At 44.5% G+C, this 19,859-nt stretch overlaps 1 protein-coding gene across 1 annotated transcript in view; it reads right to left on the bottom strand.

Annotated features, from left to right (window-relative positions):
- Cnst (consortin, connexin sorting protein) overlaps nucleotides 1-19,859 on the bottom strand; it is an 81,101-nt gene that overhangs the window by 47,648 nt on the left and 13,594 nt on the right. The gene's annotated exons all lie outside the window — the stretch shown is intronic.

Genomic DNA, 19,859 nt, shown 5'->3' with positions numbered 1-19,859 from the left:
GAATTTCTGAGTTCGAGGCCAGCCTGGTCTACAGAGTGAGTTCCAGGACAGCCAGGGCTACACAGAGAAACCCTGTCTCGAAAAACCAAACCAAACCAAAACAAAAGAGGTAGCTGGAGAGACAGCTTGCTGGTTAAGATCCCTAGTTGCCCTTCCAGAGGATAGGGGTTCAATTCCTAGCACCCACCCACATAGCAGCTCACAACCGTTTGTAACTCCAGTTCCTGGGGACCTGACACCCTCACAGACACACATGCAAGCAAAACACCAAGGTACATAAAACCAAAGAAATCCTAATTTACAATGGAGAGATGGCTCAGTGGTTAAGATCACTAACTGCTCTTCCTGAGGTTCCGAGTTCAACTCCCAGCAACCACTGGTGGCTCACAACCATCTGTCATGAGATCTGATGCCCTCTTCTAGTGTGTCTGAGACAGCTACAGTGTACTTACATATATACATAAAATAAATAAATCTCTAAAAAGGGAAAGTGGTAATAATTACCTCTAGGCTATTTAATGTGGAGCTTTAAGGATACTGTTAACATTTTAATTACCTACAAAAATGCCTGTAGGACCCATGTACTGGGGTGGATGAGGCAGGAGAATGGTTTGAACCTAGGGGTCTGAGGTCAGCTCAGACAGCAAGAGAACAGTAGTCAAAACACAAGCCAAACAGATCTATAAAAGATCAAAATCCTTTTATCAGCCATTAAAAAGAAATCTTTTCATTCAAAGGTCCATTTTAAGAAAAAGTATGCCAGCCAGATGGTTTATGCTTGCCTAGCATTATTTCTGGGTCTCGGTCAACTATTCCAGTAATTCTGGAAAAAACAAATCCCTGTAATCACCTAAAAATAAAAACAAATAAAAATTTAAAAATTACTTAAGTGATAGCCCTTTTTGTTTGTTTTGTTTTGTTTTGTTTTTTGTTTTATTTTGTTTTTTCGAGACAGGGTTTCTCTGTGTAGCCCTGGCTGTCCTGGAACTCACTCTGTAGACCAGGCTGGCCTCGAACTCAGAAATCCACCTGCCTCTGCCTCCCAAGTGCTGGGACTAAAGGCGTGCGCCACCACCCGGCTGATAGCCCTTTTTAAAAAAAGCTACAAATGGGCAAGTTGAAATTTTTCTTTTAAAAATATCTAAATAGGGGCTAGAGAGATAGCTCTAGGGTTAAGAGTACTCTCTGCTCTTGTAGAGGACCCAGATTCAATTCCTGACACCCACATGGTGGCTCATAAGTATCTATATCTCTAGTTCTAGGAGATCCTACGCTCTCTCCTGACCTCTGCAGGCACCAGGCACGCGTGAGGTATACATCCACACAGGCAATCCACACATAAAATAAAAATAATAAAAATAAAATCTTAGAAAAATAACAAAGGGCATGTAAATAAAGTACACTCCTCTTTAAAGTCCACAAATGAGAGTTGGGAGTGTAGCTCAGTTGACAGCGCTTGCCTAGAGTGCAAGGAGCTGTGCCATAAAGACTGAACACAGTAGCACATGCGTGACATCCCAGTACGTGGGAGGCAGGGGGAGGTGAACTAGGAATGTTAACGGCCTTCTCATCTATGTAGCAAGTCAGAAGCCAGACTGGGATACACGATACCTATCTCAGAAAATACATATACACAAATACATCATACACACACACACATATAGCACTTATACATGTAAAAAAGTCTACAACATTAATCCTATAAAGTGCATTATATATTTGTGACCTATTTTGCAACTGACATATTATTTCATACATGAGGTCATTCTTAGAAAAACATAAAAATATCTACATCTGGCTGGTATCACTTTCCTTAAAGCATGCACAGTATCTCTACTGACTCACTTTCTGGTTTCTGTTTTGTTTTGTTGTCTTGAGATAGGGTCTCTCCAGGTAGCCCTGTCTATCTTAGAACTCACTATGTTGATCAAGCTTGGCCTCCAACTCAGAAAGATCTGCCTGCCTCTGCCACTGAGTGCTCGGATTAAAGGAGTGTGCCACCACCCCCCAGCTTGTATTTCTGCTTCTATTTCTACTTTTAATCACCTCAGCTGCTTTCGAATTTAGACCATGAGGAGGTACTGCAGCCTGTGTACACTTTAAGTACAGTATCTTCTAACCGTAAGAGACCCAGAGGCCACACGCTAAGGGAACCTAGGGCAGAAGAAACAGAAGCAGCTGAGGGAGCCCGGCAGCCATCACTTGGCGAATCTCTCTCACTCCCCACACTGTGGCAGCCACTTCATATAGCTGACCTTGGGTCTTCAAAACAAGGCCACAGTGGAGGTGCTCACGCTGTTTGAAATGGAGAAATAAAACACCTAAGGTCATAACCCTGGAATAGGAGCAGAGCTACAAGTTCCTCATTCAGGTCCTAAGCAGTTCAGTAGGACAACTGAGGACAGAGGCTCACCCAGGTTCACCTCGCCATTTTCCAAGCGGTGTGGGAAACATTAGGCAAGTTCCGTACACACTGCCCATTCTCCTCATCTGTATGACTGCAGGACTGTTGGGTGCCTGTCTCAAGGCGTTGAGTCTTTGTTTGTTTTGGTGATGTCAAGGATTAACCCAGGGCTTCCACAGGTGAGTGTTCCAGTGCTGAGCTGCAGCTCATGTGTGTGTGTGTGTGTGTGTGTGTGTGTGTGTGTGTGTGCTCGCAAGTGCATGCATGCTGGCCTGCCTGTTTCTCAGTATGGGCTTGTGTGTGCCCAAACACATCTATGACTGTTAGAGAACAACCTGTAGGAGCTGCCCCTCCTACCACATGGTGTTCTGGGTATTGCGCTCTGGCTTTCATGATTCATCACTGAGCTCCTAACTTCCTTGAATTTTCTTTTGAGACAGGATATTGCCAAGTTGCCTGGGAAGACTTCAAATTTGCTACGAGGCCCTGGCTGGCCTTGAACTCATGATTCTGAAGCCTGCCCTTCCGGTATGCCACTACACCTGGCAGAGGTCATTTGTGATGCCGAGGTAACAGGACAGGTGAAGCACTTAGGCGAGTACTTGGTCCACACAGCAAATGCTTAATAAATGTTACTCCCCAAGCAGACTCACAGTGCATAACGCCTGGTGGGTGACTCAAGGGACGCTCAACCTTACTGTATATCCCGAAACAGCGCTTCCAAACATTCTAGAACTGACCAGGCTCTGGTCACAGTGATAAACAGTGCTAAACAGCTTCCTTACGGAATATTGAGATACCAATTTACAATGGTGAGTGCTCAGTCAGTCCCTGTAGTTCTTACATGTCCGAGTATCCTTTTCAGGTGACTAAGATATTTATAAATTAGTGGTTGGAACTACTTGGTAAGGGCTGGGAAAATAGCTCAGTGGGAAAAATGTTGGTATTTCAATCAAAACGACATGGCTTGATTCCTAGAACGTACATTTTAAAAGCATGCCTGGTGAAGTGGCACACGCCTTTAACCCCAGCATTTTGGAGGCAACTGCAGTCAGATCTCTTGAGTGTAAGGGCTACATAGTTAAGACTTTGTCTCAAAACAATAACCAACCAACAAAGCCACATGTGGGTGTATGTGCTGTGAATCCTACTGCTAGAAGTCAGAAACACGCAGATCACTAGGATTCACTGGCCAGGTAGCCTAGCCTGTGCAGTTAGTATGTATGTATGTATGTATGTATGTATATATGTATGTATGTATATATGTATGTATGTATGTATGTATGTAAAGCTACATAGCTCCTAAGGAACACATCTGAGATCTGGTTTCCACATGCACATGTGATCACATAAACACATACACATACACACAAGACTCCTGGGTGACTGGGCATGATGTAATCTTAACATGAGAAAAACAGAGGCAGGAGGACCAGCACCTGAGGGACATGAGACTATGTTTCAAAATCAAACAGCTCCTTGGTAAGTATAGTTTTATAGATAGCTCAAGTTTTGTCATACACCAGACCCTGAGTTAAAAGTATTCAGGCAGGGCTGGAGAGATGGCTCAGAGGTTGAGAGCACTGACTGTTCTTCCAGAGGTCCTGAGTTCAAATTCCAGCAATCACATAGTGGCTCACAACCATCTATAATGAGATTTGATGCCCTCTTCTGGTGTGTCTGAAGATAGCAACAGTGTACTCATATAAATAAATTAATAAATCTAATATTCATGCAACAGACTGAATTCTTATAACACCCAGCAAATAGTAACTTCTAGTCCTGTTACACTGTTGATGAAGCAGAGACTCCAATCAGCCAGCTTAGAAATGCCAGAGTCAACCATTGTGTTCTGTGGACAAAGGAACTAAAAAGGTATTTAACTTGGTGTCTGCCCTCTGCCCATTCTAAAACAGAGAGACATACCTCCAATGACCAAGTTCAAATGCTTTTCTCCTCCCTGAATGTTACATCACTGAATGAATGGTTCCCAGGAACCCTCTGCCTTCTGTTGGGAGACTTTCTGGGTGGTCTTGAGGGTAGGCCCACACATGTAAATGAGGTGGCCACTCCCAGGAACATAAATGTTCCTCTTTTGGGCCTCAGGACAACTTGCCTCCTATTCTTTTGTGATGATGCAGTTAGTTTAACTCTTAATCAAAAGGAATTTAGAATGATACAATTAGTTTAACTGTCAATCAAAAGGAAATCCTGCAAATGTTGTCTAGCATTGGGTCGTGCTTTTTCTAACATTTTATTCTGCATTTTATTCTTGTTGGACACCTAAAAGTGCATCCAGGCTCAAAAGTCACTCACCCAGTTTGCCTGGCTGACTTCTCTGTCCTCAGACTCCTCTGCAGCACTGTGCCAGTTAGAGTCCTCCCTGAGGACGCTGCACTCCTTCAGCATGCGTTCTTACACGTAAGCTTCTTGAATGCCCACAATCTACTCCTAAGTTTCCTTTGGCAGTGTCTGGCCCTGGCTGCCATGGCTGTTAGACACACGGCTTATAGTTTTACTGTTTTCTTATGAAAGGGGAGTCAGACGTGATTCCCAGCTGCAGCCTGACCCAGGTTAGAAAGGTAAAGGGCCAGATGCACTGTGGAGCTAGGCCCTGTCTGCACTCTTGAAACCTTGCAATGAGAATACTTTAATTTACAAAAGAGGGGGGGGAGAAAGAAAGAAAGAAAGAAAGAAAGAAAGGAAGGAAGGAAGGAAGGAAGGAAGGAAGGAAGGAAGGAAAAGGCAAAAAAAAAGCAGGGCAGTGGTGGCGCACACCTTTAATCCCAGCACTTCGGAGGCAGAGGCAGGCGGATTTCTGAGTTCGAGGCCAGCCTGGTCTACAGAGTGAGTTCTTGGACAGCCAGGGCTACACAGAAAAACCCTGTCTCGAAAAATGAAAAAAGAAAAAAAAAAAAGAGAGAGAGAGAGAGAGAGAGAGAATACTTTAATTTGAACAAGGGGACAAACTACCAGGGGAATTCTAATCATTACCAAACTCTGTCAGTTAAAAGTGAGATGTCGCACTCCTCTCCTTTCCTGCCAGCAGTGCTGACACTGCAGTGGATGTGCGGGCCATCAGCACCTGTGAATTTGTGTTCAGACTTACTTTGTCTACACAGTACAGCTATCCTGTTAAAGTCCTGATGTCCAGACCCACACTCTCTTACTACAACAGGCACTTTGCCTTTGAAAAGCATGACAGTGACTTTCCAGGCTCTTGTGGCAAAATAGCATTCCAAATATGTACATGGTGTGAGTCATCTGACATGCTGACTCTTTAGCCAAAGAATTTCAAACATAGTCAAGGAAGACCTACACAAAACGTGGAAGCCCAGAAAACCTCAAGGAAGAAATACCAAGCAAACACTCTAACAGTTTAAAAAGAAGTCTCGATTTTCTTAAAAGCACAGACTTAATTGCATGTAAAATTTTAATTCATTTTTCTTACACTTAAATGTAGTGATATTAAGCGTAAGCTGTGATTACGGTGAAAGACGCTACACAGGAATAGTTAGGTATATGCCAGTGACTAGAACTACTTTAGGAGAGTGTAAATGTCGTACTTCTTTAATTCATTCGGATCAAACTGAAACACTTTAACTTTCACATACCAAGTTTCTTCATAAGAACAAAGGCTGACTCCTAAGTTTGTATTTGCCAATTTATAGTCAGGTCAAAAGTCAGAGCTAGTGAGCCAAGGGTGCTGCGATCTACTAGCCTCAGGTCCAGAGATGGCGGCTCCTCACCAGCTCAACACTGAGGAAGAAATGCTCCACATGGTGATATTCCCACACTCACACTCTAGCACCTTCTCATTAGACACTCCAACACTCCAACATGCCACACACACACAAACACACACACACACAAACACACACACGGACTCTGATACTCAATTCACTGTATTCAATACTCTTTTATATAGTTTTTGTTCATGCTTGTTCTGTTTCTTGGGGTTTTGTTTTTGGAGACAAGGTCTCTCTGTACAGTAGCCTAGGATGGCCTGGGACATGCTGTGTAGCTCAGGCTAGTCCCAATCTCATGCTCTTCAGTCTGAATGCTGGAAATGCAGCATGCTCTACCACACTCAATTGAGTTCAAACAGTTTTCAAGTGCTCATTTTAATAATGAGTGTTGACTGAAGTACCAAACTAGCAGGAAGCTTCTAGAAGTTAACAGTATATCAGCCTGGGGGGTGGGGAGCTGGCAGAGAACCAGAGAAGACTGCCATTTCCTTCTGTTTCCTAAAATGGATGTAGAACATACAGGACTCAGATCATGCTTAAGAGAGGTCCTCCTAAGCTTTGCTCATTGCTGGCAGTAGTAGAAATGCGTGTAATGCGGTACAGAAATGCGCGTAATGCGGTACAGAAATCAGAATGGGCTTCTTAAAACACAAACTTGGCTGATGGTATACACTTAGGATCCCAGCACTTGGTAGGGAAAACTGTAAGGACCAGATAGATGTTCAGGCTACACAGCAAGTCCAAGGCTAGCCTAGGCTACATGATACCCTGTCTCGATCAACAACGCAGACCAAATTAATACTAGAAGGACCAAATGACCTAACTATACATCCCTTACGTGCATACTTCAAGGACTCTAAGTCCTACCACAGTGATATTTGCACAGCATGTTTATTGCTGCATTACTCACAACAGCTAACAGAAGGAAAGCAGCCCCGCGTTCCATCAAGAGAGGACAAGAGAAATGTGGGACTGAGACAAAACGAAATTGAAAAAAGAAAGAAGGAAATCATGACATCTGCAGAAAAAATGAACAGACCTGGAAATTATGTAAAGTGAGATGAACCAGGCTTAGAAAAACAAGTACTGCCTGCTCTCTCACATTCAGAGCCTAGATTTTTTTTTTTTTCAAGACAGGGTTTCTCTGTGTAACCCTGGCTGTCCTGGAACTCACTCTGTAGACCAGGCTGGCTTTGAACTCAGAAATCCACCTGCCTCTGCCTCCCAAGTGCTGGGATTAAAGGCATGCTCCACCATTGCCCGGCTTATTGAGTCCAAAGTCCTGGCTGTCTAGCAAGCCCCAGGGAGTTCACCTGTCCTCATGTCCCCAGTGCTGGGATTACAGGTGTGTACTGCCACACTCAGCTTCTTACAGATATTCTAGAACTCAAACTCAGGTCCTCACACTTGTGCACTAAGCAGTTTACCCAGTGGGCCATTGTTTCAGTTCCAATGTGTGTGTGTGTGTGTGTGTGTGTGTGTGTGTGTATGTGTAGAGAGGGGGGGGTGGGGAACTAACGCTTCTCAGTCCTCTCTCCCTAAAATGCCACCCTTGGGCTCCCTCACGGACAGTTTCAGCACGTGGCTCCTGAGGAAGCGAATGTGAAGTCGCAAGGTTTGATTGCTGGTCTACTGGATGTTGCCTGTACGCAATGGCAGTGTTCAGTCCAAGAACATGACCAGCAAGAGAAAGCAGTACCGGGTTCTATCTAATGGGTAAGGTGGTAAAATCCATGTCAAGTGCTCTGACTAACAGGAGCTGAAATGCTCATTTTACATAACTAAATTAAAATGGAAATCAATTCAGTAAATGAAAACCTTAGGCACATGTGGAACACTGTATTGGAGCCTTTTACATCAGCAAATTTTATGAAATCAAAATACAGACTAAGCACTGGGCATGGTGGCACACACCTATAATCTCAGCACCCAGGAAGCAGGGGTGGCAAGAGCGTCACAGTTTGAGGCCAGCCCTGGTATTAAGAGCTGGAGACTACCCTCAGTAACAAAGTGAGAGCCTGTCTCAAAACAAGGCCAATGGGTTAAGGCACTTCCTACCAAGCTCACAAGCATGCACCCACATAAATAATAAATGTAATTTTTGAAGAGGTTATTAGCTAAGCTAGCTGGCACACACCTACACTGAAGACTCTGGGGTACAAGGATTGCTATGAGTTTGAGACTAGCCTGGGCTACATATAGAGTAAGTTAGCCAGTCCTACACAAGACCCTGTATTTCGCTCCAGCATGTACCAAAGAGGAGAGGCTTTTCCTGGTGTGGTTTCTAGAAACAATATTATATATATATATATATATATATATATATATATATATATATATATGGCCTGTGCTGTATTTCTATTGGTTCATAACGCTCTGACACTGCCTTGACAAGAGTCATAGTCATGGTGACTCATTCCATGCTAATTCATTCTTGATAATACAAATTATGCTACAGGCATTTCCTGGCACAGACATTATAATTAGTGTAACATGACAGAAATAGGTGCTATATGCCTTTAAAACTAATTTCTACTGCTTGTTTATTTATTTTCAGAATGTCACCCTCAGAATTATGCATCCCCTTTTTGGTTCTTCCTCGTATCTAAACGTCCAAACATTTTGGGCACATTGTAAAATTTGTGTCTCAAAAACAAAACCAGACTCACAGGAGGTACACAGGCTGAAGAGATGGGGTGGTGTGGGACCCTGGGAATTACCTGGAAAGTATCAAGCGTCCAAGGTGGGAGAGGTAATGGCAGGGGCTCCTGGCCCAGTCGCACGTGAGTGTTACCGTAAGTCCATAGCATGCATTCTACTCTATAAATCCCCACTGTTTAGAGATGAATTCTACCATAATTCCAAATTCTACTCGGTGGTATATCCACTGTCTTCAAATCAGTCTAACGGTGCAATTAAATCACAAAGTGGTAGCTAAACCGAGATCAGCATCCTAACCTTCTTCAGGAGAAATACCAATGGGAATGCCAGACTCTTCTACACTAACAGAGAGTGACACCAACTGTCATTTATACCGTATTCTACAAAACTTAAGTCATTCTTTTTCCTGCTTCTTTATGTGGACAACTGAATGTCATTTCTAAAACCTTGACTCTGGAAAAAAAAAAAAAAGAAACAACCCAAAACCTTGACTCTGGTTTATTTCATGTTTTAAAAAGGAAGGATGGGTGTGTATGCGTGCGCGCGCGTGTGCCCACCCAGAAGGAACCTTACCGTCAATCTTTTATGGCTTTGCACTGTTTAGAGACACTTGCATTCTAAAATGCCACTTTTGCTTGTCAGGTCCTAAAGAAACCCCAGGCAAGTCTCCCTCAGCCCCTATGCTCCTCCCAGCACTTCTTACCCCACCCCACCCCTAAACCTCTCCTACTCAGGGCTGGGCTGCCCATCCCTTCCCCTAGGCTTCTCATTCTGATTTAACTCAGCTATTTTGGTTACTTGCTCTCTTGGTTCTTCTCCTGGCTCCTCTCTGGGCCTCTCTGAGTTCCCATGCTCTCTTGGTCCTCCTGGCCTCCTCTACCTTCTCTCTTTCTCTCTAGCTCTCTGCGGTCCCCGCATCCTCTCATAGCCTCATTGAGTCTGCTGGCAATGTTCAGTCTGGCCTCGAGCTAAATTCTTATCCACCCTTCTCAACCACACCTGGAAGCACATCTCATCTTCCTTTCTTACTGATATCAGTTCCAAATTTCATCTTATCTCTTAGGGATCTGGCGTTTATCTAACACAGGCAACACTGAACCAATGGAAGACCAAGAACTGACTTAGACTTCAGCCACAGGGCTCTAAAGAGCTCTGATGTTATCTCATTCGTGCAGGTCTAAGATTCCTCCGAACTTCACACTTTGTTCGCAAGGTCACTGTCCTCTGCCATCTACTCCTAGCAGTCTAAAAACAAGTTCCCTTTCCAGTTGGAGGGGCCACTACAGGCAAATGCGCACCTTTCCTTCCTGCATCCTATTGTCTGCCTTCCCTTATCTTGAAAAACAAAGCTGTAATGTTGACCTTGGAACAGGAACAAGTTTGTCCTGCCCCAAATCTGGGAGAAAAGCTGCTTTGAAGTGTGAACACAGTCCAGGTGTTGCAGGCAGTGCTCTTTGTAACCAAAAGCTCCTATCCGGCCAGCATTAAAGAAGCACTTTGAGGTCACAAACAAAGCAAAGTAACTCTCCACACGGCAGTCGAACTCTGACCCGGGAAGTGGAGGGCTTTGACAGAGCTCCCAGATGCTAATATACTCAACTCTAACTGTTGCTGATGAACAAGATGTATTTACTTAATAAGGGAAGAGGCATGCCGACCCTGAACAGTTCACGCTGCCAGAAGAGGCTGCTCGTGTGAGACAGCAGTAACGGGAATAGGAATAGTTTAAGACTCTAATTTTAAAATCTTTTTTAATTTTACTTTTTACTATATTTAGTGTGGGGGGGGAGGGTCAGCAGCTTGTGGAAGTCAGAGGACAACTTGTGAGTGTCAAATCAGTTCTCCCCTTTCACCACGTGGAGCCCCAGGGAGGACCTTAGATAGTCAGACTTGGTGGCACATGCCTTTACCAGCTGGCCCGAGAGCTGCCCCAAGAATATCTGATTTTGTCGCACACATAGAAAGAAAGGAAGAAAGGAAGGAAGGAATAAGGGAAGACAGACAGAGAAAAAGAGAGAAAGAGGGGAGAAAAGGAGAGAAAGAAAAAAAGGAAAAGAAAAGAAAAGGAAAGGAAAGGGAAGGGAAGGGAAGGGAAGGGAAGGAAGGGAAGGGAAGGGAAGGGAAGGGAAGGGAAGGGAAGGGAAGGGAAGGGAAGGGAAGGGAAGGGAAGGCCAGCCAGGTGTGACACACTCAGGAGAATTTGAAAGCAGCTTGTGCTTTTAGTGCAGGAGAAAGAAAGTAAATATAGAAGCCAACAGCATGAAAGATTTTGTGCAGAAATCACAGAGTATAATTGTATAAGGCCAAAGAATGAATGTATAAGAATGAATGTGAGATCCAGGAGCTACCACATATTCATGACACCATAGGGGATCCATCAATTATTCATGTAGGGATTGAAATCCGTGGGGAGCCAACCTCCCAGTGGTGACATCCATTTCTGGACCTCTGTGCCCTTTGCCCGAGAGACAGATGAAACCCCATCTGTTCACCATGCCATCTGGCAGGAAGCAGCAGCAGCGAGATGTACTTGTCCCCGCTTCCTCTGAAATGGCCCATGAATATGGGTCCAGAACCTTCCGTCTTGTCCATCCCAGCTGTGGGCAGAACCAGAGACACGATAGCACGGCAGAGATAGGAGAGAATATCTGAACACTGCATGGTTTGCCACTGAGGTGGGTGTTCCTCCTCAGCACCTGGACCGGTACCCTAAGGAGAAGTGCTGAGAGAAGAAACAAGCCAGCAGGCCAAGCAGGAGTGCATGGCCTTAGCCGCTGGACTGTGGGGGAGAACGCTGAAGGGGGTGCTGCGCTGTGAGCAAGCTGAGGCCACGAGAATGAATTAACTGACATTGTTTTTATGCTTTGTCTGTACATCTGTGTGATGTGTACATGTGTATCTGTATGAACATGTGCCACGTGTGTGCAGGGACCTGAGGAGAACAGGAAAGGATGTCTTATTCCCTATAGCTAGAACTTTAGATGCTGGGGAACCAAACTCAAGCCCTCTGGCTTTTATTTCATTTGTTTTTTATTTCTGCATAGCTGGGAGTGGAATCTGGGTCCCCACCGACAATGGGCCAGCAGCTATACTGGCTATTTTTAGTTGTCACCTTGATACGATGACAGTCTCAGAAGGACTGACTAATCGGGTGACCTGTGGGCATGCCTGTGGAAGACTGTGTTGACTGCCTTAATTCATGCGGAGAGACTCATCCTGAATGTGGGTGGCATCGTTTCCTGGGTGGGGCCCTGGATCACAGACAGTAGGACTCAACGTGCGCGCACATATTCGCTCTCCACTCGACTGTGCATGTGCTGAGCTGCTTCAGTTCCTGTTTTGGTTTCTCTGCACTGATGGACTGTAACCTGGAACTATAAGCCAAATGAACACTCTGTCCTCTTAGTTACCACTGCCAGTGTATTTTATCACTGCAGTAAGAAGGATGGACCCACTTTCACACGTGTGCACCGTAGAGACACAAACGAAATAAAGTGACTTCTTTCATGTATGTTACCGTGGCAGCAGGAAAAGTAACCAACACGGGTGTCGAGAACGAAATCTGCCACAGACGGCCTGGGCTGGTTTAACCTGAAAGACTCTCCCTGAGGACTAATTCTCACGGTGCCAGAAGGCCCCATGCAAGCTTCTAAGAGAGGGAACAACCCACAGTCCCACCCGGCTCGGGAACCACAACATGACCAGTGCGGCATGATTAAGCCTAAGGGTCAATTGTGTGCATACGGTGCTGGTAACTAATAGCTATTTAGTCAGTCTTAAAGCCTGCATAACAAGAAGGGAACCATGCTTGGTACTGGAAGCTTCGCCAACTACCTGAAGCCAGTGAGGTCGTGGATCTTGGAGTACCTACAACCACCACCTTACTAAACCAACATAATCCCTGACTACATTCAAAACATTTATCCTCAGACCCATAGATAAATGTAGCTTTCACCCCTCATCAAAGAAGCCATGGTGGTACATTCCTTTAATCTCAGCACTTAGGAGGCAAAGGCAGGTGGCTAGCCACCTAGTCTACACAGCAAGTTGCAGGCCAGACAGAGCTAGCTAGCTATGAAGTGAGACTCTCTCAAAAACAAGGGGAGAGAAGACAGACAGAGTCATTCCATAATTTACAGGGACCAGAAGTGACATTTCAAAACAAGAAACCAGGACCAGAGAGAAGACTGGTCAGTGTGAGTCAAACCTCTGTTCTTGGAGGCCCAGACAGTGAGCACCCTGGCTTGCCAGCTGTGAAATTCTAGTCACCTTAGCTCAGATCTCTGAGTCTCTGATTCTTTGTTGTAAGAAAGGAATCAGATAACGCTTGGGCAATGGGTAAGGTAGCCTCTAAAGACAAAACACTAAAAGACCCTCGTCAGCAGCCGTGGCTATCAGTGCAGTTCGTAAGATCCTGCTTTTCCAGAAAGGTCCAATGCTTGACCAAGGACATTTCTTGCTGTGCATTCTAAGTAGAAATTTGGTTGTATTTACTCAGCCTAGGACTGCATGTGCTTTCGGGTCTTAGTGTTTACATTTTATCAATCCTAAATCAAGCCTATGCCTGGGACTCCCTCCCTGACTCTCACTGCTCTCCTTCGTCTCCTGTTAGATGTGTGTTAGGTTCTCTTATCCTAAGATCTACATTGCTTAGCATGTCTTTTGTAATGTCTCTTTACAGTCCTGAAATCTTTTTTTTTTTTTTTGAAAGTTATGTGTGTTTAAAACGTCTGTGTGTTTCTGTACATCAGGTGAATTCCTCGTACCCAGGGAAGCCATAAGAGCACATCAAATCCCGGGGAAATGGAGTGGCAGACAGTTGTGAGCTGCCCTGTGGGCGTTGGGAATTGAACCTGAGCCCTCTAGAAGGGCTCTTCATCACTCAGCCATCTCTCCACTGCCCTGTATGCTGCCTGCCGCCCCCCCCCAGCCCACCCCCACCCCCACACACACCATATGCTCACTTCTAAGTTGCTTCTGCCAGCTCTTGCTTAGAGTGAATGCTCTGAACCTCATGCTTGTGAGCGCCTATGTTGTATAGCTGTATCTGTGGGTTTCTTGCATAGGCCGATTGAAGGATGACCCCTTCACAAGTGCTTTGCTCTTACGGGGCATCCCACCTTACTAGCCAGGGCTACTTTTGTAGCTTAGCAAGGAGCCACGTTTACAAATGCTCTAGGAAGTCTTCAAGAGAATGCACAGCAAGAGACAAGAAAAGCTCTCTGGGGGGTTGGTGAGATGGCTCAGTGGGGAAGAGCACTGACTGCTCTTCGGAAGGTCATGAGTTCAAATCCTAGCAACCACATGGTGGCTCACAACCACCCATAATGAGATCTGACGCCCTCTTCTGGTGTGTCTGAAGACAGCTACAGCGTACTTACATATAATAAATGAATAAATCTAAAAAAAAAAAAAGAAAAAAAGCTCTCTGCCCCTTCTGCTGGCCACATTCCTACACTGCAACTCATCCTATCACTTTCAAGAACAGCCGTGTTGGGGCTGGAGCGATGGCTCAGTGGTTAAGAGCACTGACTGCTCTTCTGAAGGTCCTGAGTTCAAATCCCAGCAATCACATGGTGGCTCACAACCATCTGTAATGAGATCTGATGCCCTCTTCTGGTGTGTCTGAAGACAGCTACAGTGTACTCACATACGTTAAATAAAATAAATAAACCTTAAAAAAAAAAAAAAAAAACACAGCCATGTTTAAGAGCCTAGTGCTGTGTGACATATTCTGTTCCAGTGTTTTATTTGGGTTCTGTTTGGGTTCTCCAGATACAAGGGCTCATTCTTAGTTCCCACAGGCAGTTAAAATTCAAGCCCACTGGATGAATACCCTCATTCTGTTCTCTAAAATAGCTGTTGAAACATGCAACATTTGTTGAACATTTAATGAGGGCTGGGTACATGCTAACATTCTGTGCACTTCTTATTCCATTTGCATAGAAACCCTATTATCTTTTCCATCTTATGGAAAAGGAAGCAGACATAAAGATGTATAAGTTGCTCAGGAGTATGTAGTAAGCCTCAGAATTGGGATTGAACCCAGAAGTGAGTGCTAATCCCCAAAAGCCGGCATTCCGTCAAAGCCCCTGGGCTCTACCATTACAGAATGAAGGAATGGCTGCAGGATGAACACACTTCCTCTTACGGTGAGACCAATTACTTTACGTTCAGGGTTGTGGGGGAAGAGAGGTTAAGCGTACATCTTAAGTGCACAGATGCACATATACCATGGTATGTGGACGGGTGGCCAGAAGACTGCTTTGGGTGTCAATTGTCACCGACTACCTTGAGTCAAGGATGTCAACTGTCACCGTCTACCTTGAGACAAGGTCTCTTGCTTGCCACTGCATCTTCCGGGCTAGCTGCCATGAGAGCCGCGAGCTTTCAGGATTTCTTCCTGTTTCTCTCCCATTTCACTGTTGAAGTTCTGGATCTCTGATGCGCACTCCATGTCTGGGTTCTTGGAATCCCAACCCAGCTCCCCACACTTGTATGACAAATTCTTTACCACTGAGCTCTCTTCCCAGACTTCTGACTAGATTTTTTTTTTTTAACAAGCAGATACATTAGATGACAGTCTCAGTTATGTTTTATACTGTATTATAGTATTAAACTATCTGATTGGTCATTTGTGAAATTGTTGACTTTCTAGTGATAGCAAGAAGCTTGGCATTTTAAAGATACATTACACATATTGCTATTATCATTTAAAAACAGGATTCCTCTTGGAGAAGAGCTGACTTACAAGCTAGTGGAGAACACACAGACGGAATTGAGGACTGATCAAGGGGAATAAAGAAATATCTGAGAGCAGGGGAAAGAAGAAAGAATAGGGAATCTCAAAGCTGCAGGATAAACGCGCAGTCTCTCACAACATCAAGACAGTAACTCCGCGCTGAAAGGAACAGATGTTATATGGCACACCACCAAATGACACCCAGTGACGCAGGTTCGAATGAACGGCTCTACGGAAGCAAGTGATTATGAAACTCTACGAGAAGGGTGACCACAATATCGGAGTATGAGGATACAACAACAATGCTGCAGTGGTTACTCGGTACTGTGCTTACAGTAACTCATGCATTTCCATAGCAATCCTACCACGCAAATGTTAATAACAAGGCCACGCCCTAGATGAGGAGACTGAAGTTATAGCAGGTTAGGTTACTCATTCACGGCCATATTGTTCTCAGAATCAGGACTTAAACACAGCAGAGAGCTCCAGTCATCCCTCGGAATGCAAAGACTCCATGATAAGTACATGGTGAGCCATATATTGGAGTTTGGACAAGTTAGGGGGAGCAGGGAGGGAAACTGACGCTATTAACCTTAGAAAGGCCTGGTCACAACGGAGGCAGAGCTAATGCGGCTGACATGGAAACATCTTCAGAGAGCTGGTTTTAATGGAGTAAGCAGTGTCCTGCGAGATCCAGGACATTCTGTCTCAGCCTCGCTCCTTTTTTGCTGTAGGGCTTCTTTCAAGTTATTTCACGCGTGCGCCGCGATGATTGCCCAACTGGAATGACGCTTTTATGGCAACAGAAAATGTCTTTTGCAATCCTCACCGCAGCCCAGCCCAGAGCACATAAAAGGTATAAATATCTGCTTGTTCAACTGAACTGTGGCACTGACAGTTCACTTTCACTGCCTCTTACCTAAGGACACAGATGTAAAAGGCAAAAAACATGGCATAAGATGGTACTTTACACTTAACAAACCCACAAAGATTAGCTGGTGGCAAACTTGAAAACTGGGTACTTCTGTCCCTGAAAGGTTAAATATGATTTTAACATGGCAGAAAATTCCTAAATGTGCATATGCATTAGCTGTTTTGAAGTGAATTAAATTATCAGACTCATTCTGCTTTCTGACATCATAATGTGAGAAAACTCTGGGTTTGTAATTACAAAGGTCTGTGCTGTACATACGGAACGAATGTGCTTAAAATGAAAAGAGAACGCAGAGTAGGTGCTCTAAGTTACATTCTAAACTAGAAAGACAAGTGGAATTAGGCCAGGGTCAACTTTAACCTGAGCTTTCCCTTGTTTCTTCTCTTCCAGTTGTGCTTGAGACATTCACCTTGTGCCATTCCTCACTGTTTTTCCTACATAAAAAAAAGCACATCGTACCGGGCAGTGGTGTCGCACACCTTTAATCCCAGGACTTGGGAGGCAGAGGAAGGTGGATTTCTGAGTTTGAGGCCAGTCTGGTCTACAGAGTGAGTTCCAGGACAGCCAGGGCTAGACAGAGAAACCCAGTCTCGAAAAAACAAAAACAAAAACAAAAACAAAAACAAAAAAACAAAACAAAAAAAGCACATCACCCTAGGAAATTCCACCCCTGTGATAAAAGTGAGTTGAGAGCCTGAGAAATAAGTGTGCAAGACTGGTGCCATGCAAGTATGGCCAGGCTTAGTGTAGGACTGGTGCCACCCAAGTATGGCCAGGCTTAGTGTAGGACTGGTGCCACCCAAGTATGGCCAGGCTTAGTGTAGGACTGGTGCCACCCAAGTATGGCCATGCTTAGTGAATTAAATAAAATCAGTAAAATCAATGTTATTAATAGGATACTCCTGACATTTTATAGCTAAAGTGACGCCTTGTGACACCGAGTAAAAATGGAGACATGCGTGGACACTTTGAACATGAGGTGTGAAACAGTGGACCGGGAAGACAACGGTATCACTACTACTGCCTTCTGAAGATTTTTTTTAATCTAAAATTAGCTCAAACCCAGATCCAAGCTGCATGTGACAGTGCAGACTATAATCTCAGTGCTCGGGAGGCTAAGGCAGGAGAAAGATCCTGAGTTCAAGGTCAGTCTGTGCTTTGTGGAGAGTTCCAAGGGTTAAGTCCTGGTCTCGAAACAAATTACCAAAAAATAGAAACTGAGGGAGAAAGAGAAGGGAAAAGGAGGGAGAGAGAGGGGAAGGAGAAAGGAAAATATAAAGAAAGGAAAACGCGATCAATTCTAAAGAGTTGGGTGTGGTGGTACATGCCTGTAATTCCAAGACCTAGGAGGATCAGGAGGTCAAAGCATGGGTGGGTTATGCACAAGAGAAGAAAAAATCTGGGAGCAAATAGCTCAACAGTAGATACCTTGACTTAGCCTGTGCAAAGCCCTAGGTTCTATCCTCAGCACACACACACACACACACACACACACACACACACACACACACACACACACACACACGAGGAAAACAGAATACATTTGGAAGATCTCTAGCCACAAAGACATTCTTTTTTTTCCTGAATGATTTCCTCTGGGCATGTTCTTTTCCTTATCATGATTGAAATTATCTACTTTAAAAATCTTCCTGAAAGCTACATAACTTGGCAACATTCCGTCAGAATAAAAATCAGGGAGGGCAAGATGAATCCTAAAAACATAAAAACCCAATTTAATCACTGAGACTTTAAAAATAAAGCGTGCTGGAACAAGACTTCCCAGCACTTCCACATTGGCGCTCCCATGAACGTTAAAGGCCAAGTTTCCAAGGACTGCTGCTAAAGGAAAAAAAAAAAATCAATGTCCTTCATCAAACATTCAGAGTGTCTACTATGCACACCCTACCAGGTTCACTGTAGAGAAAAGTCGGGGAGGAAGGTTGGTAGGGCAAAGGATGAAAGAATTGAGACAAGGCTGTGAGAGATGGCTCAGTGGTTAAGAGCACCCACTGTTCTTCCAAAGGACCTGGGTTCCGTTCCCAGCAGCATCTGTATGCAGCTCACAGCTGTCCATAAGTCTCCATCCAGGAGAGCCGAGACATATCCATGCAGAAAGAACACTCAAACGCAGACAAAACAAAAACACACGAACAGCAAGATGGCAATCGGGCATACCTTTGCCTGGGCAGTGGAGGTGCACGCCTTTAATCCCAGCACTTGGGAGGCAGAGGAAGGCGGATTTCTGAGTTCAAGGCCGGCCTGGTCTACAGGGTGAGTTCCAGGACAGCCAGGGCTACACAGAGCCATGGAGCTGGTATCCTGGCACATTGTAGTTTAAGACACAAACACATAAGTACAAACCAGCAACAAAGTACAAGCTTTCAGTAAGGGCTGCGAATAAGCAGAGGGAGTGGGGAAGCATGAGAAAAGCACACCAAGTGTTGCCCAGGCTGGCTCTGAACTCTTGAGTCTCCTGCCCGTGCATTCGAAGTGCTGCAGTACAGGCCTAAACACTAAGCCAAGTAAGAAAAGAATGCTGGACTCCAAACGCTGAGAGCTATATTCCAATTCACGCTTGATTAATAACTGGCTTGAAATGCTTAGGTAAGAAATGTAGTCCCTGGGAACTTTAATTTCTTCAGCAGTAAAATCTCAGGATTCAATAGAGATGCCAAAGAGTCTTCTCTCCTGCATAGCTCTCCTAAAGATGTCTGCCATGTTCCTTTAAGCACTGACATTATTTTACTTATAATTTTACTTAAAAGGTGTAAAAGCTGACTTTACGTGTGCATATGACTCTTCATACAGCTCTTAAGCCATAACAAATTGACAAATAAGGCACTAAGAACCCCACCAGTGACAGTGAGTCGACTCGGGGCAGTCTGAAGACATTCTTCTGTTCACAGCCTGAGACAGTGAGTCGACTCGGGGCAGTCTGAAGACATTCTACTGCTCATAGCCCGAGATAGTGAGTCGACTCGGGGCAGTCTGAAGACATTCTACTGCTCACAGCCTGAGTCTGGATCCAGGTGAGGCCAGCTCCCTTCAGCCCCAGCGATGGACACAGCAAGGGACACAACTCTTCTTAAAAGAAGCTGTGGTGTTGTGTCAAAGGCATGATTTGTTAATTCTGCTCTGTGTTTATAGACAGATGTGTAGACCTGAGCACTGACATGCCACATCAGAATGTGGTTCCGTAAATCCTGAACTTGAGTTCCAGGATAGCCAGGGCTATACAGAAAAACCCGTCTCGAAAAACCAAAAAAAAAAAAAAAAAAAAAAAAAAAAAAAAAAAAGCACAAGGTTTTGTTTTTTGTATTTCTCTAGGTTTCTACAGTTCTCTATATTAATTTTTTCCATTTAAATGTC

The sequence above is a fragment of the Mastomys coucha genome, unplaced genomic scaffold, assembly GCF_008632895.1.
Source record: "Mastomys coucha isolate ucsf_1 unplaced genomic scaffold, UCSF_Mcou_1 pScaffold1, whole genome shotgun sequence".
In the NCBI taxonomy this organism is placed as follows: domain Eukaryota; kingdom Metazoa; phylum Chordata; class Mammalia; order Rodentia; family Muridae; genus Mastomys; species Mastomys coucha.
Note: the sequence above shows the minus strand (reverse complement) of the source record. Positions and strands in the feature narration are given on the sequence as shown.